This window comes from Camponotus vicinus, unplaced genomic scaffold, assembly GCF_025532165.1.
Source record: "Camponotus vicinus isolate PSW18456_S1 unplaced genomic scaffold, iyCamVici1.0 SCAF_14, whole genome shotgun sequence".
Taxonomy (NCBI): domain Eukaryota; kingdom Metazoa; phylum Arthropoda; class Insecta; order Hymenoptera; family Formicidae; genus Camponotus; species Camponotus vicinus.
In genome coordinates, this window is record NW_028141950.1 from 4,405,373 (window position 1) to 4,428,367 (window position 22,995).

The 22,995-nt window shown below is 34.1% G+C and overlaps 1 protein-coding gene and 1 non-coding gene across 6 annotated transcripts in view; both read right to left on the bottom strand.

Annotated features, from left to right (window-relative positions):
* Positions 1-22,995, bottom strand: part of Ss (aryl hydrocarbon receptor spineless) — a 199,051-nt gene that overhangs the window by 137,934 nt on the left and 38,122 nt on the right. For 2 of the 5 annotated variants that reach the window (XR_014436621.1, XR_014436619.1), the window contains one exon: positions 7,348-7,420. The exons of the other annotated variants lie outside the window; for them this stretch is intronic. The gene's annotated coding sequence lies outside the window, so the exon portion shown is untranslated. The remainder of the gene's footprint in view (positions 1-7,347; positions 7,421-22,995) is intronic. 5 annotated transcript variants of the gene reach the window in all.
* Trnad-guc (transfer RNA aspartic acid (anticodon GUC)) lies at positions 5,701-5,772 on the bottom strand. Its single transcript has one exon. It is a non-coding gene; the product is annotated as a tRNA-Asp (tRNA).

Consider the following 22,995-nt stretch of genomic DNA (forward strand, 5'->3'; position numbering starts at 1 on the left):
CTCTCACTGCACAGTCGTCTGGCATATGCGGCGTCGGACGCTGTTGCAATAGCGCGATAGGAACGATAATTAGAACCATTAATTTCTGTTAGGAGAATCAGCCTAACGATCATAGAATCTCCGCCAACAAATATACATATTTCTCAATTATTTTATCGATATTAAATTACGTGTCGGAATTCGCGATCGGATCGATTGGCATAAATTTCACGGCAGCACGTGCTATTAAAAATGAGAAAAAATGGGCAAAAGATTCTTTAAATCTGTTCCATTAATTACTTCCTATGACTTGACTGCCGCAACAAGTTCTCTAATGAATCTTGAATTATTATTGACGCTAAAGTTATTCATTATTAATATCATGACGATTAAATGTATTGTGTATGTATATTAAAATATATTAAATTTCTCGAAATATAATTTAACATTCGTGTTGTGTCAATTATTCTTAAGCCGCACGATAAAAGTTTAAGACGTGGAATACAAGAGTTGCCATAAGATCCGCTCGATTTGTGCGGTGAGATCAAAGATTTAACGAAATTGGACAACGAGTACTTGTCATACACTTGACGTCCCGCGTCTTAAAATACTCAGAATCGCTAATTCGTGCCTTCTCGGTTGAGACTGCCCGTTAGTTGGCTTGTGCTGTCAACCGGGTGTCCCTAAAATAATACAGCGTGACAAAGCATCGAAATTTTTATTTGTATAGATTTTTATTTTTTATTTTTATTTGTATAGAAGCAGAAAGAAAATACTTCATTCAATGCACATAATAGCTATGATATTTTCGTTAAGAGAAAATCCATTAAAAATTTATCAAAAATTCTAGAGATAAAAAAGTATAAAAAAAAAACACATCTTGAATAATAAATATTTGTATCTAACAATTCCTCTAATCATTTTAGATAATTAGAAATAAAACCTATAATACTATAATGTAATATTTCAAATCAGGAATGCTATGATCGAAAATGAAACAGTGATTAATTGAAATGTATTTTCATTTTAACTAGAAACGACTGTAGTAAGTCAAATGGACTCTGATAAATCAATCGTTGTACCAATTAATTTTCTCAGATATATGCTATGGAACTGTATCATTCTCAACGCTTCAATCGACTGAAGAAAACTTTTCGAATTATTTGGACAACATTCATATCTATCGAAAGCTTGAGGAGACATCGTGAACGGAGCGAAAAGTTGCAGAGAACTGGAGTGGGATGAGGAGTAGATTAATACCACCACGAAATTGCATATTTATAAAATGCAAATTCTAATTGCGGTAATAGAAACGCGAAATTAACGATTGCATTTAAAACGCTACATCAACGCGTGGCACATTTTAACTCACGTAATATACCGTACGATAGATTGTGTCTCGTGCTACTCACACGGATATTTGCATTTGTATGTATGATCGTACATAAAAAATAATAACGTGGGACACACTATACCGACAGGTTTAAACCAACACACCACAGAATCGTACACATGTACGAATGACGTTGTGCCATTATATCGACGTATACACCGTCCGTTGAATAATTACATGTTCCTTATTAGTGCAATTAACGATATAATTGAATACGTGTTTCATATATATACATCATCTACTCTCACCGATTGCTTGCTCCTTCTTTCTTTTTTCCGAAAGCAATATTATCGATACCATTTTTCCCCCCAAGATCAGAATATTTTAGTGACGTACACGCTCTATTTTCCTGATTTGACAGCGCGTATGCGTTCCGCTACAATTAATGATTTTAATTAAGAATATGCTAATTTAGATAGTAAATTAGAAATCAGAACCTGCCCTGATATTTTTTAATAAAAAATAGCTTATGTAACTTATATTAGTATTTATATTATAAAATTTATTTTAGTATTAATATTATTAATATTGTATAAAAAAGGAAAAAAAATTCTATTGTAAATTACATCATAATTAATTAAAAAATTTTCTAATGTAGAAATTATCGTGTGCACTACTATAATTATATATAATTATAACAATAATTTTCGAGTTCTGCTAAAGACAGCAAACTTATTTTCTCCGAAGAAATTTTACAGTAATAGAGATCTAAGTCTCTCTTCCTTTGGAGCTTTATCTACATTCAATAATTTAATGCACGTAGCAGGTTTTTGATAACATCACCTAATTTCTTAAAACTGATACCAAATGTCAAACGATGATGCCCCGATGTCGAACGCTGTTTTTGCAAAAAATAAAAAAGATATTTTCGTCTCGCCGAGCGAACAAACGGACGACCACCTTCCTATAGGCGGGACTTGCATTTCGTGATGCTTTCATGTCAGGTACGTAAACAGTCGGTGAATGTGCGTTATAAGGGTTAGACTGGCAGTCAGTCCCGCCTACCAGGCGGAGAGAACTTTCGCACACCGGCGTATTACGTGGTCCGATACCGGAAGGAACTTTCGTTATTTTGTATGAAAACGCACCCTACACGCCGGCATCCTGCGTCTGGTCGTCATCTTTTTTTTTCGTTCCCCCTAGGGAGAAGCCGGCTCGTGTCACTCGCTGCGATGTGCGTTTCCAGGCACGGTTGGGTTCAGCGAATATTTCTTTCAAATACTGCGAGAGAAAGTCGACAAGTTTTCCCGCAAAAAACATAATTATATTAAATATTTTTGTCAAATTTAGAAATATATGTTATTGATTATTAACAATTTTGTGACGATAAAATACAATTTTAACTTTGTCTTTTCTTAATAATTTTAATTCAACATTCTCTTCTAATGTCTAAATAAAAAAACAACTGTGTACGATTAATATATTATATAATATCATTGGACAATATTTGCATATGATATAATTTCTTTAGACAATGTCTAAAAAAATTATATAATATTATTAAAAATAATTATTATTGTATAAATATGAAAATAAAATATTTCTGAAAAATTGACTAATACATTTTTGCAATAAGTTTTTTAATTTCTTATCTAAGAATACATATTTCTAAAACGCTCAAAAGAATTAAAATTGTCGCTAAGAATATCCAACGCTATTTGACATGATACGCGTAAAAAAAGCACATAAATTCGTGTATCTCCACATTATAATAATTAAAACACTATATCGCGGATGTACTTTGCATTGATTAATTGCATCACGTGTTCATTTAAACAGAAATTGGAGTTAATCGGACCGCGAGTTGCTTACGCACGTGGAGGCAATTAATTCTTACGCGCGTTAATTTACGCCGGAAGAGGTTTTTGTATTGCCTAGAGGAACGGAATGTCTGCCACTTTGTGTTCATTAACGATTTTCCGGCTTTTTTCCGGCTGCGTGCATTGCGTATCAAACAACTTGAAACCTAATTATACTTATGCATCTGAATATAGGCGTCGTGTGAGTAAACACATGGAGAGAAGCGTGTTCATCTCCCACGTGCGGTCGCCCAAGGTGTGCAATATATCTAACAGTAAATCGGAACATATCGTTTCTCCCGAGAATTATCTGATTGAAGAATCTCAATATATGTAATATCTTTCAACCATAATATATAATAATACAAATACTTTAAGAGTATTTTATTTGTAGTTATTTAAAAAATACTGTTTGTAAAATATCAATTATTCTGGTTGAAAGATGGAAATCTATGGGATTTGTTATTATTGCATTTTTTTTTAATATTTAAAAAATACAATAGTGTTTAACAAACTTCATAGATTTTTATCTACTATCATCGTTTTTGGTTTGTTGACGTCCGTTATGTAATTGCCATCAATTTAGGCATCTCACAGAAACATCGATATCGCCAACAGTCATTAAGAGAAAGAGATAACGTATCTGTTTATTAATCTGTCAATATAGATCGCGACGTTTTGCACAAAATTGGAAACGTGCAGGTGCAAGGACACTAACACGCTGCATACGTTCGTTAATTAACGTTCCCCTCGTTAACGATCGATAAGTATCTCGGCGATTAATAAGGTATATATTCCGCTTTCTTTGACGCGCCCGTATAAGCGATCGTAATTTAAGGGGAAGGAGAAGAAGCGCATGTTGCGAAAAAGTTGAAGAAGGAAAAAAAAGCAAGTGACAAGCAAGATTACGATAGTGCCGAAGGTGACAAATTAAAACGAATAACGACTAATGCAACGTATATTATATGCAAACAATATTATTATAATGAAAAATTGTCGAAAAACGCACCTTTAATTTTCTCATTTTTAAGATTAATGAGACGACTTACGAATTTTTCTCTAAGAGAGAAAGAGGATAAATTTGTTCAAGAATCTATGCACGAATGAGACGTGTATGCATTATTTAGAATGTTACATTAATTTAATAATAAATTATTATTATTCAATATTATTATACAAACTTATTGTTATTCAAAATTTTGCGAATATTAATTAGAAGAGTTCTTTTCTTTCTTTAATATTTTTATTATTACCGCAAGAATCTTACGGTTGGATGCTGACGTTTCAAAAGAGTAACATCGGATTGGTAGCTCGAAAAATGATTCGTTTCCCTATACATTTTCCCATTGGCTGAGGGACTAAGGGTGAAAGTGATCCAACAGCATTTCATCTCCCTATTGCTCAAAAAAATACACTCCCTCGAACTTTCTCCCCAAGACATTCTCTAGAAAATTCTTGCGTATCCTATTCTTATATCTCGTTACATCGCTTATAATCGCATATAATCTTTTATAATCGCACGAAACGTTTGCAGAGAAAAGCGTTCGGTTGATTCGCCACAAGTCGTTATCGCGATATTCCCCTTTGCCTCTTCTTTTTCTCTCTCTGTCTCTTTTTCTCGAGAAAACGTATTCGTATCACCAACTGGATCGCGGTAAGAGAAGCGGCAATTTCTCGCGTTCTTGCGTCTCTCGCTCGCTTTCTTCAGCCCCAGCCCCGGGTAATCCAATTCACCATTATATCCATTTCTTTTCCGCAAATGGGCGCGGCTGCGCGCTGAGTAATTCGCTACGCTTCCCTTTTTCTAGGCTTTCCCATCCCACGGGAATGCAACCGGCCTGCTACTGCCGCCGCCTCATATCGTCTTTTCACGTGGAATTGTCGCGTACTCAGCGGGGGAGGAGAGCGAGGGACCGTAGGGAACAGTTACAAAGCGTACTATAAACGTGATTAATCCGCAAGCGACCGCGTCACGAAGGCGCGCGCTGTCAGCTGACAAGGAACACTCGCGCGAGCGGATCTCTTATGATTTTAAAATGATGGAACATGGTATGTTTGTAAAGCAAGAGCAATGTTAATGATTAAAATACGTTTTCCAGGACTTGGCTAAATAAGATTAATTTTTATTATTTTTATGTAAATATTTTTCATCGTAATTAGTTAAATATATTTTTTATATTTATTAGATATATTATTATTTAATATACTATATCAAAGATTTTATATTGGGAAATTTGTCAAAACAAATATTACTTGTAACAAATATTTATAAAATTTTAATAAACTATATTATTGTGTGACATATAAATGTATATTTTCAAATCTTTGTTACATGTATCGATAAATCTTCTTTCGTTCATTGTAAAATTTTCGATAATATTGTCACTGCAGTATCTGCATCTGTCACGCATAAGATTGAGAGGCTGGAAGACATTTACAAGGTTTTTTAAAATATTCATGATACCATATGATATTACATTGAATAAATGAAACAATTGCAGCTCTAATAAAAAATAAAAAAAATATCCTCTCCCCGGCGGGGAATCGAACCCCGGTCTCCCGCGTGACAGGCGGGGATACTGACCACTATACTACCGAGGAATTCACGATGAGAGGAAGAAGATTTGTGGAATACACATAGTTGTAACAAATATTTATATAAAAATACATTTATATATCGCACAATAATATATTTTATAAAATTTCATCATATTTCTGCATCATATCTATTTTTTAATTAACTTACTTGATAAAAATATAATACGCAAGTTATATATATTATATATCTTATATCAAAGTCGTGCATTTTTATTTTAATTATGAATTTTTTTTTAATCAATTTAAAGTCGATATTTTATTAGTGACAATTGAATCGAATTTTCTTCAGAATTTATTATTAAATTTAAACGAGTTTACGTGACAAAAGAGAGCAAATGCAAGGAAGTACAAAAGTGCATTCAGAGATGAAAAATACAGTTACATATTTATACCCGGATAAAACATCTCGACATCACGGATAAATGCTAAGTGAAAAGTTGAAGAACCGCAATGCTGCTTTCGTGGGTGTAGGTGCGGATGCGATTTCCGCCAGAACCGTGCAACTCGCGTGGCGTAAATTTCTCGCACGCCGACGTGACAGACACGCGTCCAGACGAGGCGCGCGAGCCGTGTATTAATATGCGCCGACTAGGAAATAAATCCTTTTTGCCCAGAACGAGGCACGATTTCCATATCTCTGCGCGAAAAATATTTGCCGCTTCGGAGCAATAAAAAGGAGATAAACTGCGATGAGAAAGAGAGAAAGAAAGAAGGTAAAAAGAGATAAAAAGAAATAAGAAATAATTCCAAAGAAGAGAGAGAGAGGGAAAGAGAAGAGCGATTAATCTAAGAGCGATGTAGCGAAAATTATGAAAATTTCGGCGTCGTGGACGCGCCAAGATGGACGAGGACGACGTCGACGGCGAAGTAAATGCGGCGAGGAGGCGAAGGCCATTAGAATCTTTCGCAATTACCGAGCTGGATTAAATTAGTACCCCGAGGTTTCGCGTGCTCGCTAATGGCCTTAACTGTTTGTAAATGTAATCGTGGATCCTTACATATGCAAGTGCATACGCGCGCAAACGTACCGTATACGTATGCATGTATAGATTTGTGTGCGGCTGTGTGTACAGTAGATTTATACCGTGTGTATGCGCGAATGGGCGCAGATATAATAGACTACACTATTGTAGGACTCGTCCGTCCGTCGTACTGGCTATCGCGGTGATTCGTCTGCGTGAACAGTAGTTTAAGTAATGTATGAAAACAGGCCGGGTATCGTCGTTTTTTTTTAAGCCTTCCTTTTCATCTCGATCGTCTTGCTCTTTTTCTTTCATTGAAAGTCAGAACGACATTAAGGTATCTTTGATAACGTTCTTCAAAAGTACAGATGTGTATACTATTATACATTATTTTTTTTAAGTAATCAATTAACATTCTATTATAAAAATTTTTTTCTTAAAGAAACTAAGTAAAAATTTATTAAACATAGATGAAAAGATAATAGATTTATTGAACATAGATAAAAAATAATCAATTTTTGTTTTTCCTTATACTTTGATGCAAAATAATCGAGCAGGAATATATGAAATAGATAGGCTTGCAAAAATAGACTTCCATTAATGAGGACTTAGTTACCTGATTTATCACCAATGAATTTCCTCGCAGAACATTTATGATTCACAGGGAAAAATTATGCAAGATGGTTTACCTGAAACACAAAAGAAAAGAACAAGATTATTTTACCACAACGGTGAATGATGTATCAATCCTTTTATACGATAAGAATAGCCATATATTTAACTTCTCGACGTAAAACATTAAAATGCACGAACGAAAAAAAATTCTTTCATGTTCTTTATTACGAGCAAATTAGTTTTTGTGTATATATCTTAATTAATATCAATAATTAAAATTTCCTCGTAAAATTAAAATTATGGCGTGCTAATGATAACTTTGTCAGGAACGTATCGATAAAATAATACAGATGTGTTTAATGTCACGGAACCCCGTGATCGAAAATTCTGCACCGTAATGCATTGATCTTATCCTTATTCATTTAACTTGAGTACGTCCCCGCAATGAAATACGATTGATGAAAGACGCCGCCGGCTAGTCGCTGATCGCGCATGTTGTCGCGAGTGACTGCTGATACCAGAAAGACTGTATAAGTCCGTTAATAAGTCATTTAATCGGCCGAAGGCATCGCGCGTGGCGTCATTCGAATGCGTTTTCTTAAGTAAATAATACATCATCGCCCACCGACGTCCAATTTACAAAGTTTTATCGATCGTTTACACGACGAAATAAATTTTCGATAAGGAAACGAAGCATTCATCTTTATTCCTCGTACATATTTCAGATATCTTTTACAATCAAATTTCAATTACAGATAAGTGACAAGTATCAGTCGTCAATTCACGTGTATGTGTAAAAATTTATAGAAAATGAAACTGCTAATAGAAAATCACATTCAAATTTTTTTAATATCTCAAATAATTTTTTTTATGTTTGACAGATTAAATATTTCTATCTGAAATTACATTAGAATAATCTCGCTTTACAATATAATATTTGATAGTGCATTTGATGTAGCCTAGCAACGTTGTATGCAAACAATACGCAGCAATTTTAAATTGTTTAAGAGGAAGGAGAGATATAATTTTACTTAATTTGCAAATTTTCGCGTGTTAATATGCAATTAAAAAACGATTCGAATATTCAGCTTCCCGGCCTCCGTGTCACAGCGCACGAAATTTATGCATTTAATTAACTAACTCAATCCTTACATTGCCGATAACGTTAAACGTCACAGGGAGAGGGTTGGCGGAGGATAAGAAATAAGTTAGCGACTTACCACGACAGCTGATATCGCGACAGCTCACAAAAATCATATAATAAATTCTTCAATCAGCTATCGCACTGTATAATTAACAAAATTAATCGCTATTTTCCCTTAAAAGAGTGTACACGTAAATATTTCTTAAATAGATCTTTAAATATTTATTCTCTCAAAAAAAGAGAGATATAATTAAATTATATCAATTATATTTACTATTTACAAAATTGTTAAATAAAAATACTTTAAACGTTTACTTTCAAAAATCAATAGAAGAAAAAAATATTTTGTAAGATTTTATATTCTTATAATAGGAGTTAATTAAATAAGAATATTCTCTAATAATATAAAATCAAAATTAAACTCTTATTAATTTTGCTGAATCGACATGTATTGGTTAATTTATTTTCAAAGATTGGTCATTTCCTTTTCTACGCCAACATGTGACAAGATAGAAAGAGATGATGATCGAAGATGGTGAAAAAGAGAGAAAGAGAGAGAACTACTGATACCGAAGAGACTTATGTGCTCGAGCTTCACCATCGTAACCCACATCTTGACCGGAAATTAGCCGGAGAAAAATTAGCCGTGGCCGCGCGCGGCTATCGACGAAAATCACCATGGAAGGTATGCGCAATTTTTTCGTGTACGCGATTTATCATTGTCCAGACGTTTATGTAACGAGTTTTTGGGAGGCCAAAGACCGCGCGAATAAATATAAATTTGAAGATTGCCTTAATATTATCTTGCATCTTAAATTTTGTCTTTGTACATAAACGCTTAACTTGATTAATTTCTCATATAAATTTTAATTCAACCATTCTTTCTCTCTTTCTATCAATTTTTCATTACCACAATAATGCAACATAATTTCAAATATATTAAAAAGATAATAAAAATAAAATATCAAAATATTAATCAAGATAGAAAAATTTGTAAATGCGAAGAAATATACAACTTTTGATAGTTAATCTCTATCAATTTTTTCTTATCGAAACATTCAATAAAATTTTAAATATTGAAGATAATAAAAATAAAATCAATAAGATTAATCAAGAAAGAAAAATTTATAAATACGAAGAGATATACAATTTTTGACAGTTATATATACATAGCTTTATTATTGTTAAATATACCAAAGTAAAAATCTGTCTCGCTATCAAAAATTTGAACATAATTCCAAACATTGAAGATAATAAAAATATTTAGCAAGAGAGAAAAATTTGTAAGTGCGAAGAAATGCACAGCTTTGTCAAGTAACAAACAAAATCTCTCTTTCTCTTGGGTTTCTTTCTTTCTTTTTTTCTGGCGAAGTGTTTACCTAGATCGAGCCGCATTTATGATTTTGCCGTAGAAGTTGGCATAGGATGCGACTGCGGCATGGTAAAATATGGAAATACGTCAGCCCTTTAGGGCATATCTGAGATAAGCGCGTTTCTACGGTGGATATTAAGTAACATTAGGCCATTACTTTCGAGTCTGGCTCGGCGGAACTTCGCAGGGGAGTCTGACTTTAACTCGGCACGCCTCTGCAAATTGTCCGACCATTAGCGTTACATCGCGCAAAGATGAATACGTGCATACAAATATATATGCGAGTGCGCGCGCGAGCGCGCGATGCCAATGGCCGATTCGGCGCGAGTAATCTCTTTTTTCCCCTCTCGAACGAATCAAATTATCGATCGATGGAATACGTAAAAGTACGATTGGCGATGTGAGAATGAGAAGACCAACCGAGCCGACAACGATTAGAATCAACGCCGCGAGGTGTGAAATAATAGCACTCATCGTGTGACTCCGTCAAGAAAACAGCTTGTGATTTATACAGTATGATTTTCTTATACTAGATTCTACTCATCTGTTGAAGAAAAATATTAGCGTAAAGTCAAGTTTTGTTGAAATCCTATGATTCTTTTTCCTAAATTTTTTTATATCGATAAATAAATATTAAGATGCCTTGTTTGATGATAAAATTCAATTAACTTTGGAGAATAAGAAATACATGTCTTCTTCAATTAACATTAAATAAAATAGACTGTAATCTTATAATTAGTCTCTCTATATTTTTTTCTTTAACTATTAAATAAAAAATATGTATATCTGACAAAAAATTGACACAAAATTATAAAGAATTAATTACAGCTGGATATGTCATGCGATTTTTCCCTAATTTTGTATCATGACACATATGGATTGTGGATAATAGAAATTGTTTCTGAAATACGTTAGAAATAGATCGCGCAAATCGCGTAGGAAAATATCACGCGTAAATACGATCGCAAGAGGGAAGATGCTTATCTCGTCTTAAAAAAAGTAGTTTTCGCATGACGTATCGCTCATTCATGGCGTCCGGCGGTTTGCGAGTATAAATAAAAGAATAGAGTACACTCGCGCACATACACATATCTCGATATATGCACCTACCGTCTCTAATACCGTCTCAAACACGTACACGTATAGATATATGCCGATACTCTTTCGCACACATAACGGGCCATGAAAAGGCGTATGGCAGGTGGTCGTATAATAGTTTGCATATTCATTGGTTTTCTGGCTTATCGGGACCATATTATCAACGGCGTACTTAATTGACTTCAGATTCTCTCATTAGCGCCAATGGATTAATTCCGAAACTTCATTGCGACTCGACCAGGCAAGAAACGGCAATCGCGTTCCAAGAAGTACACGCGAAAAAATTAATTGAACTCGAAATTTAAAAGGAAGTCTATGTCAGAGACAAATTTTAAAGGGTAACGACACTTTTAATTCAGAAACTTTTACTTTCAAAAGTGCGCTGCAGAAAATTCCACCGTTTCCATTAAGAACCGCGCGTGGATACCAGCGTCGCGTCCGTTATATAATTTACGGTATTACGTTGGTTTTACGGTGGTTATACTTCGTAATTGCGGAACGTTGCACACAAAGACGGCGCATCCGTAAAGTTCAATGAGTCGTGATATTTATCGCCGAGAAAGAGAGAGAGATGGAGAGAGATAGAACGCAGTTTTTAAATTCTCGGGGCTTTCCACGGCGAACAACAATCACGATGATGATTCTATATCTCCTCTCCCCCCTCCCCCTTGGTAATTGACGTGCGGTATACGTGTAAAACTTGTATAGGTTGCCGCATGTACTCTCGCTCTTTTTACTTTGAGCGCGCTCTGATACCTGAGCGATCGTAGAAAATTCATCGCGGAACTTTCAAAAGCGAGTTCGTGCTTCGTCGTGCACGACGACGACAGAAAATTTCGACGTCCTACGCGTCTCTAGACTTCATAATCGAGGATGTAATTTCGAGCAGTTATAGCCAGGACAATTTACCGGGCACTTGCCGCAACGCGCCAAGTCTAGCCGATTGAAAGGAGTAAATAATACCGGACGAATGCCTCCGAGTTATTAGCGAGCTTGCGCGGGAAACTTTCCAGACTATTTTTTTCTTTCTTCAGAAGCGTAAAAGATATGTGACACGAACCGCTGGAAATTCCGACGTTCTCTGGAATACCCTTCATGCACGGGATAAGTGCATTTATTGCGATATTTTCTACTATGAATAAAATCAAATTCTATATTTGTTACGGTGTTTTTTTATTATATACTCCTGGACAAAATTATCGCATAATTTTTTTTCACTTTTTCTTTAAAATTTTTCGTTAAAATTTAAATATCAGCTTTTAAAGAAAAAGTGAAAAAAAAATTATGCATTAATTTTGTCCAAGAGTATATTTTGTTCCTAAAAGTTTTCTATTCTATCAAGATTTGCAAATAGAAAAATCATTCTTAATATATTTCAATTTTAATTTAGTGTGTTCGATTTATGCAGAAATAAGCTATAATATTTCTGCTCTCGTTTCTCATATTAAAAATTATTAATTTTCGAAACAATTTATCAAATTAATCATCTAAATAATAAAGTTTTTCATTTTTTTTCTCTTGACATATCTATGATTAAAAAAAGCTTCGATTTTGCAATTAATTGCAAAGTGGAAAATTAACAACACAATTAGAAACAGGATGTTGTGCAAGTGACACTCTTGTGGAAAGATCTTTAAAATAGGAATACTTTTGCTATACGTATACCACAGCGCGACTATCATGTTGCAACCGCGCGTCCACAGATTATTCTTAAAAGCAATCGATTTTTCTGACAGCCACTCGGTCGCAAGGAGCAAACTTGAAAGCAAAAATCAATCGCCGATATGTATAATCTCAAGAAGATTTTCTTCTCGTCCTTAGCTACTATGATTTAATCTGTTTTAAAATATATTAAAAATATAATTTCATTTCTACACTGAAAAAATTATATTCTCAACTTAAGAATATGCCACTTATCTTTAGAATATAGCGCCAAGAGGATCTCCTCTTGGCGCTTATTTTAATATATATTCTAAAGATAAGTGACATATTCTTAAGTTGAGAATACAATTTTTTCAGTGTATCAATTATCAATTAAGTACACATAATGTCTCAACGCAACAAACTACTATTTTTTTACTGTATTTTATTTTAAATCTTGAAAACAGGCTCCTATCAATCTTCCTTCTTTAATAAAAATTTAATGATGCATTACTGTTTATAATTTTCTTAATTTTCTACATTATATCTCGTTAATTGAATTTTATTACTGTATACCGTTTTTGATGTAAAATTTAATTGAAAAATTAATTAAAAATTAATCTTAAAATTTTAATATATTTTTTAAGAAAAAGTAAAATTATACATATATTGTTCCAGCAATTATTGTTGTCTTTTTGTAAATTATTTAACGATGTTATGCTATGTTATTTCGGCTATTATACATTCACGCGCTATACAAACGATCGTTTAAAACGTGCGTTAAGTTTCGTGTAAATATTAAAATGGACGAGAACCTTCACTAATGAAACGAGTATTTATTATTTATATCGCGACAATCAACAACGTACTACGCAGCAAGTTACGTTCGTGTCGAGAATGTGTCATAACTTTGGCCCGCGATGATTACAATCTAAGCTTTGTTACGTGTAATCACTACCACAATGTATCTTTGAATTATGTTTATTTTCAGATCTTAATCGGAGAGGAGTCAAAAATGTGGCTCCCAGATTAAGTTTACGCCGTATATACGGCACTATTATATTGCGCTCGTATCGTGGTAAATTCTTTCCGATAACGGCACGAAGAAGTTATATAGAAATTTGCATATCTCCTTGTACTTATTCTTTACTTCTACATTAAAATTTATTGCTCACATTTTTTCTTTTGATGAAAAATTTTGGAAAAAATAGTTATATATCACATGTTTATTAATGTGTTTCAAATTTTTTAAATAAAATATTTTTCATCGAAGAAAAATTAGCGTAAATTATATATATTAATGTATTTTTTTTTTACTAACAATGAAATACTTGATTAATTTTATAAAAGATTTCAATTTCTCCCTCTCCCTTCCTCTCTCTTTCTCTATTCTCGAAAAAAATGGAAAATATTAGTCTATATAATCTTTTCTATTTCTCGCAAGCATTTTAAGCTTTTAGGGTAAATATCTCATTTATTATTATGTCACAATTATCAACTTTACAAATTTTATACTGTCTTCTTAAATCAGTATTTTATATATTTGCCAGCCGCGGACTGATGACTAAATCGATTTGTCGATCGTCCCTGAAGCCACATGTGCGTAATATAAATTAATTACTATGTCAAGAGAGCCCATTTATCGAGCGGTCCACGAGTGGGCGGTCTTAGATCGGAGCGTATACTTAAAGTGTACTTCAAAAGTCGCACAGTTAGTCTCAATTATACTAGTACTGGCAGCTAAATTAAATTTTCAAAGACAATTGGCTAAACTGTGAATTAAAAGAAGACAAAATAATCTTAATTGTTTTTTGACCGCATATTATATCATCGATTAAATAAAATTACATAATAAGAGAAATTAGTACGCGAATCAAAAGTACCTCGTTTTCACATCATAATCTATCAGAACGACACGTTTTACAGGTGATGCGCGCGTACCAAGCTTTAAATTTTATTAGATCATTACGTCGACGATTTGCTCGCACGTGCGATATAACCGTATCTCGTTAATTAGTAGAGCGCTCGTTAGCTAGCTTCTTCAATGTACATTCTTCTCGATTATCGCAGCATTAGGATTGAACGTTTTCACATTTCGTCACGTAATAATGTAATTTGTTCCCTGAAATCCCTCGTTTATTTTTTCATTTAGATACGACCTTCGTAAACAACATATGCATTTCTAATGAATAATTTTTCAAAGAAACGATCTTAACACAAAATACTTAATTTTATTCCACGAATTTTTTTCTATCATCGTGCGTTTTCGCTGAAAAATATTTAACGACATTATAAAGGCAACGCCCATATAAATATACGAGAGCGCAGTGCTGTTTTTTTTTTGCTCGATATGTTTAATTAGCATAATTTCATGCCCGCCAGTACTGGCAGGTGGGACACGAGCGAACGGCCTCGCTTCCGGCAGGCATTCGAGGAAAGTCACTGTCGCTTCAACGCGATTTATTTAACTCAATTACGCGAAAAAATTAAACGCTAACGGCCAATGCACGAAATTGCGGAATAAGTTCGTGAAATGTAGAGAACAAAAAAAATCAAGTCTGTCGGGTTTTCTCCATCAGAAACAAAATACAGATGACAGTCGACCACGTTGAAGCACTATAATAAGATTTATCAATCTTAATGATTAATTGAATAATTACTACAAAATGCAATAAATAGTATAACAAAAATATTCTTGTGTGTTTGCAAATATCGCTTCCCAAACCTTTCTTTCTTCTTATTCTATAAATTTCAGAATTTTAAATCTTAGAGATTGTCGTAGGTTTTGAATCCTGGTGTTCAACGGGGCATAGATTGATGCTATTGTGTGCCTTCGCGCCGCATCAAAAATAGTATATCGTACGCGATTTTTTTCTCTCTTTCTCTCTCTCTCTCTGGGACATGCCGCTCACTAACATGCAAATCCCGGCGCAATCATTCTTACAAATTCGAGTTAGGTCGGGTCAGCTTGAGCCAAACTCGGCCCGCAGACGTGTAATCTGCCGAGCTAGCCACTAGGCGGGGTAATGATACGCTCGCGATCTCAGCGTGGGGGGGTATCAAGATAGTAGCGGCCGCTAGTATATCGCTATAGAGAGGTGGTACGATCGAACGCGGTGAGTACTCGGTGAGACAAGTCGGAGCTCTTCAAGACAGGGCGATCTATATTTATGTATACCTGACGCGAGAACGCTTCATCTAGATGTATAACTCGCCGCGCAAGCGGACCAATCCGTCGTATTGTATTCCACTATCATTTGCGAGTAAAACGGTCGCGGAATAGCCGCGAATCTCTCGTTCAATAATACGATTCCATCGAATGACGTTCGAGAAATACGTCGGTACTTTACGATTTCATACGCTTGCAAAAAAGAAGATATTTTAGAGAATTATATTTTTTTCTAAGAAAAAAATATACTTAATAAATTTATTATTAACAATAAGATTAATTTTGGGGGAAGGAGACTCTTTGCATTAAAATAATCTAATTATTTCATAAAAGTTAGAGCGAAGTATCATTAATGATTCTTTAACAATTATCATGGACTTTGATAAATCTACTGATTTGAGTGACTCGCGCTTTTCCTCTTGCATTCGCATTTTGCGAAAGCATTCATTCCGCCTCTTGCGAGACGTAACTAATTAAACGTCAGATGAACAGAACTCTATCTGCAACTGCGCGAGACTCTAATTGTTAATAAGTAGTGCGAAAGAGTATCTAGTGTAAATCAACGAGGATGCTGTGTTACATTGGGCGGAATTATTTTACGCTATTTGCTTCTAAACGCAGCTCGTATAAAAAATTCTTTGCAGATACGCCCTCGTATGCGTTTCCACGCGATGCACCGCGAGTTGCAGCCATTTTATCAACCATATTTGCGTTTCCAAAAGTAAATCAGATCTAAAATTATATATCTAAAACATTTGTCCAAATTATAATTTTTTTGCAATGTCTGACGTTAATAGATTTAGCGTCCAACAAGAAGCAATCAATTATTAATTAAATACTTGCGACTATCATGGAGTTGTCGCAAAAAGCAAATAAAAATTTCAAATAAGAAGATATCTATATTCAATTCATGTTATAAATACATGAATTGAATTATATTATAATATAATACGGCGTTTCATCCCTCTAAACCGTGTACTTGACATGGACTGAGAATATGCCTTTATTATGTGGTTTTCAACCTAACAAAGCATCGAGTTGATACGTGTTTGCTAAATACGAGGCGAAAATTATCTGTACGCGATTACTGTTATTATTCCTTCAATTGAAGTGTCTTTAAATCTGGGCGCGTCCCGGCAGTTTTTTAATTACTACCCGCTCGCGATGTAACGCGATTTCGAGTATGATCTTGAAAGTTAATTGTACGGACGAGAATTCGACACACAGCGTAGATAATTTTTTCTGAGATAATTTTTTTACGCGAATCGAAAGTTACTCGCTAACCGTAAGTTAGTCCGGTAATAATACCGGTTGCGGATAATATAGAGGTACAATGCGCGTCTTTTTTGCATGATGTGCATGTGTCTGTGTATGTGTGTGTATGTATAAGAGATATCGTACACGCAACTACCGTGGTAATAGTAATTAAGCCTTTGCACGAGGATGTCGCTCGTTCGATAATTTGATAGAATTAATTTCTTATCTTTTGACAAATGTCTATATGTGCGATATTTTCCCTAATATATATAATCTTTACAAATTAATATTCATTATTGTAATTTCCATATAAACTTATATTCTGGCAATTTTACATATTAAAGATTGCCTTGCAACATTTTAGTTACAAGAGAGTTAATTATATAAAATCTAACGTAATTCATGAATTAAAGTTTAATGCGAGAGAAAAGTGTGTGATTATATAAATTATTATATATTACTAACGTATTGTATCATAAATTATGGAATATATATCAACGTATTGATTATAATATGCACAATTTATATCATTAGGTATATGTTACGAAAAACAAATTACGTCAGAGTCGGAATCCTCACGAGTTAAGCTCATGTTATGTGTTTCCTTTGTAAAAAAAATAAAGTTATGCAAAATATTGTAGCTAAAGAATTTTTATAGACACGCGATTTATTTATATGATGTATTGATGCATAAAATATATACGTCGATTTTGTTATTTTTGATAGCAATTTATCTTGTACATAATACATATATATACATATATGCGATAAGAAAAATGTATAACGTTCAAATGATCATCAACAAGCTTTATAATTCACTAAAAACTAATAATAACAAAGAACAATATATCTAAACTACTTTGCAATTGACATAAATCATATGGCATAGAATCACTGTCTAATCATTACGCCTTCTCTTATTGAATCAGTCAAAGAAGTAAATAATCGAGGAAAGAGAATTTGATAATAATGAAAGATAGATTGAAGCAAAGTATGGGAAATTTTGTCATCTTAATTTTGTCAATGTCAAAGTTTCGAGATAACCATCATCATCAAATTATTCTATGATTAAAATTCGAAAGAAATCCTAGAATTTATCTCAAAGATAATAAGGAATTTAAATACTAAGTCGTTGCAATTTTGACAATTTTGAATATATTTCTGATTATATTAATGCGAATCTATTTTACGTATAAATATTCGCAGAAAAAAGTCAAGATCCTTCGACCAGAGAGCCACGTTATATTGGAAGTAGCAAAAGATTAAATGCAACTTCTGCAAGTGAACTTCTACCCCTTTAATTTCCGCAAAATAAAAGGCCGCATTCGTTTACAGTAGCAATCGCAACTCGCATCGGTGCGCGCGTTCCGGTGCTCGCTGATAACCTCGCCTTTAAACCGAAAATGGAAAGCTCGACGTAAAGCCGTAGCACAACGGAAGATGAGAAAGAAGCCAGAAAGGGGATCCGGGCTACCCTGTGTTTACACGGCGCGGCGCGCCGCCCCGTGAGCATTAGCTCTATCTTTGTACCGCCCAATCTCACGTTCCTGAAATGCAAATTCTACCGAAACGAGCGGATGGCGAAATGAAGGGATGCGGCGCGGCGACGACGGTCTAACTGTCGGTTCCCGCGACTTGTCCCGGACGCGTTGCATTCGTCGCGTTGGAAAGGAGAACAGAAGGCACCCTAATAATCGCGATATCGCGAGATGGTTGATCGTACAATATCGATTGGGGGAAAAACGCCTATATATTTATATATTCATATTTCATGAAAAAATATAATAAGTATCATATGTTAATATATACATTAAATAAAAGGGTAGAAATTAATTCAGATAAGTCATATTCATATTTCATATTTCATGGAAAAAAATGATTATTCAAAATGCCGCAGTGTAAATTACATCATAAGACATGATAACTAGATTACTTTGCAACTATTATGTCATCTTATATGTACCATATTACATCATGTGTCGACTTTCCATTTAATCCAATTTCAATACAATAATTTATAAGTTACCTTGTTAAATTATATTTGGCCGTAGAATCTTGCTTTTTATCATAATGGATTATTATATAAAATTACTATATATAATATTAAAGATTTTGATTAATTGTATATAGTGTATTACAAACAAAAATTTACTATTATTAATGATGCTCCTCTTTCAAGAAATGAGATAACACATAATTTTCAGCAAACTTATGTAAGATGTGAGAGATTTAATGGCATAAAAGCATATATTGTTTTCAAGCATATGATAGCAATCAGAAGAAATAGAATAAATCGAAATAATTAAAAGTACAAACATTTCTCGATAAACTTTTGATTATTTTTCTAATAAAAGAATTATGAAAATAGATTTCCAATAATGCATAAAGATTTAATCTAGTATCTTGGTACTTAAAATTGTATAAAGTCAATTTTCGTTTAATTTATATTCGTATCTATAAAAGCTTCAGAGAACAAAGATCTTTCGTACGATAATTTCATTAAATATTGCAAGCACTGGGAGCAGAGAGCGCCAATTTCGTTGTCCGGGGAGTAAGCCACACCCTAATAGGAAGGCGAATTCAGGATACGCCAACCATCGGGCACACAAAGTGCGACACAGGAATGAATGCTGTCACGAAAGAAGGGCAGCGATGGTACTTGAACTAATGACAGGACTGGCTAATTAGGAAGAAGTATTCGTGAGGAGTCAAGCCACGAATTGTACAATTTACGAATGAACGGAAATAAAAAACAATGCAAAAAACTGCATAAAATAATTACATTTCGTTATAAATAATCTCAGTATCGCTTTATACAAGTTCTCGCGTCTTTATATGCTTGATTTGCAATTGTTATGATATATCTATATCTGTATCGCTAAATTTTTATATCTTTAATATCATTTCATATAATTCGAATATTTTACACTGTAATAAAATTTTATATATATTACATATCCTAAAAAATTTATATTTTATAGAATATAAATTTTCAAACAAATCTTGGTAAGCCTTGATGGGCGTATTTTGAAGTATTTCTTATGTACTCCTTTCCCGTATTTCGCAGTATTCGCGTGCTTACGGTAAGGGGAGTGTTAATTCGCGAAATGACTCCTCGGTTGGGCTCGGGATATTCGATCGGCCACGTTTTTCGGATCAAAGTCGAACGCACACACGCGCTAAGCCGTCCGTCCTTCTCCGAGGCTGGCCGTATATAATTACGATCATCAAGCCCTCTATCCCCGCGGTGAGAAAAACGGACGTTTGAAAAACCAAATGACAGCCTCTGGTGACGTAATGACAATGAGGTGCCCGCCTCTGGCTGGCACCGGAAGTGCCCGCTACACCGAGAACCGAACGGCCGCGCCGGTATCATATACGCCGGCGTCTTCCTCGTGTAATGAATAAATGACTAAATTGCCGCGGAACCAGGCTAATTATCGATTTGCCTTCGGCGAATGACAAAAAGCTCCGCAAAATGGTCGAACGAACAATTCACATGGTCGCCAAAATCGATCTCCGCGTGAAATTTCTGAAACAAATATTAATATCCGAAGAAACAAAAACAGATATTTAAATTATTCAAATAAATAGAAGAATAAATGAAGATGTGTACTTTCCCGAAAAAAATATTATAATATATTTAAAATTAATTTAAGTTAAAATTAAAATTTAATTAAATTTTAATTAAAAATTAATTCTTTCAACTACAACCTTTTTTAATTTTCAAAATATATCTCGATGATTATTGAGTTTAAATTTACAGAAAAAGTATTAAATTTTGTAAAATATACAGTCCAATTAATATTATTTGAAAAATAAGATTTAGTTAAAGATAAAAATTTTCTTTCTTGCTTTAAGAAATTAGAAACAGTTTTTGTTGGAATATCGAAGCTCGTTCAAATCATTAGCAATTTAAATCACATTATTGTTACTCTTCCATAACGAATTAGCCATTTGGTAATAGCTGGCATGATTATTAGCGAAAACCGTACAACAACGCTATCCTGTCTTTCTCGTCATCTGTGAGAAGGACGCAACATAAATTACGCATAATGATACCGTCTTGGGAATTTGCAATCTAAACTCGGGACTTCTAGACTTCTTGTACACTAAATATTTGAATTTCCGGAGCACATTCTCACGATCTTTAATACATTCTTTTTTTACTTGTGCTACTCACATCTTATACATATTCTCTCGCTGGCTTTTCTAATAAAAAAAATATATATCTTATATATAATATACATTTAATCTTCTTTCATAATTGCTTTTTAAATCCAGAATTATGTATAAAATTATGAATAAAGTTTGCATTCATATTATTTAAATCAAGTTAAAAAAATATATAAACAGATACTTTATTCAAATAATGACTTAGATATTTCATTAAAACATAAAAAAAATATTTAAAATAATTTAAAAGAGGCTGTTAATGGTATGAAGATTATAATATTCATTTGATTAGCTCCTACTAATGTAACTATCATCAAAATTCCAGATTACTGTTTGTATTATATTTCGTGCAATGTCATTAAAATTAGCAAATACTCGACAGGCGAGAGTTCAACATATTCGAGTTCGTAGGGCCAACGATCGTTCTTGTTTTTTTTTTATTCCGGCGTGTGAGTTTTCGAGAAAAAAAAGAGCATATCCGAGAGAGGACTCGGACCCGCGTCAGCGATCCGAGAAGATGCGCGCCTTGACAAATCGGCACAATCCGCACAATGGGATTGGATGCCGCGCGCGCCAAACAAATCGCGGCTAATAAGAGGTTGATGTATGGTGCCGCGAACTGGAGGGGGCCAATACATAAAAATAAGATAAATTTTACACTTGGTTGGTGATGAATGGCGGGATGAATTATTGAATAGTTAAACACACAGCGCCTTACCGGGTCCGGCCAGGTCCCGAGTCCGGGCCCGGAGCCGGATAAGATACGTCGTTTACCGACCGGATCCAGGGCCGCCTCTCGCGAAACCAAGTCTCGAATTCCGGTAGATCGAAGTGCTCGATCCATCGTATCCATACGATTCTTTGTCGCGTATCTTAACAAATCAATTACGTCAAACAATTGATTCTAAAACTCTGATGTGATTTCATTTTTTTTCATGTCATATGGATCTTGCGACGCGTCATGTATCCGTCGAATAAATATGTATACAGAGATTTTAATACGTCAGTAATATTTTGTAAGATTACGAACTCGTTTCAAGTAAATACATGAATTATATGCGAGATAGCGAGGAGTAAAAGAAAGATTGCATTGTAAAACAAAATAAAGGCATTTGGCGAATATGACGTACGATAAGTAACAAGTAGGTAAGATGATGAATTATGCGATGATACTATCGTTACTTTTGCTTTCTGAGGCGGGCGATTCTACGGTTTTAATGGCTGGGAAAGCGCGTAATCGTCTTCATCGCGAAACGCCTTACCAATGTTACATTTGAAAAGGTAATGGCGCAACGGAGAGAGAGAGGAGTACTCTCTCGAGAAATATCAACAAGAGCAAAAGGCGATACATATATCTCGCAACTATTTATATTTAAATTCTTCCCCGGCAGATTGCCGCGCCGGATAACGAAATTTAAATTCCGCTCGAGAAAGTGTAACGAAATTCGTATAACTTCTTGGAGGAAGTCGACACCGAGATTGAAGTTACACGTGCTGGCGCAACGCACAATGAGTAACAACAATACGTGATAACGACGTTCCATATTCAATCTCTTAACTATGCCATCGTACAACACAAACGCTCCAACTAGAACGGCTTTATGCGATTTTCCTACCCCATTGTATATTACATGAAAAAAAATAGATACAAAAATTTTTATAATTACAAATTAGCTTAAAAATGTTTTAATTCTTATTTGCATTGTTGTATCTTTTTCCTATTCAATAATTAATTGTAAATAACATGTTACTTATTATGCAAACATTTATAGATAATGAACATTTAATTTCA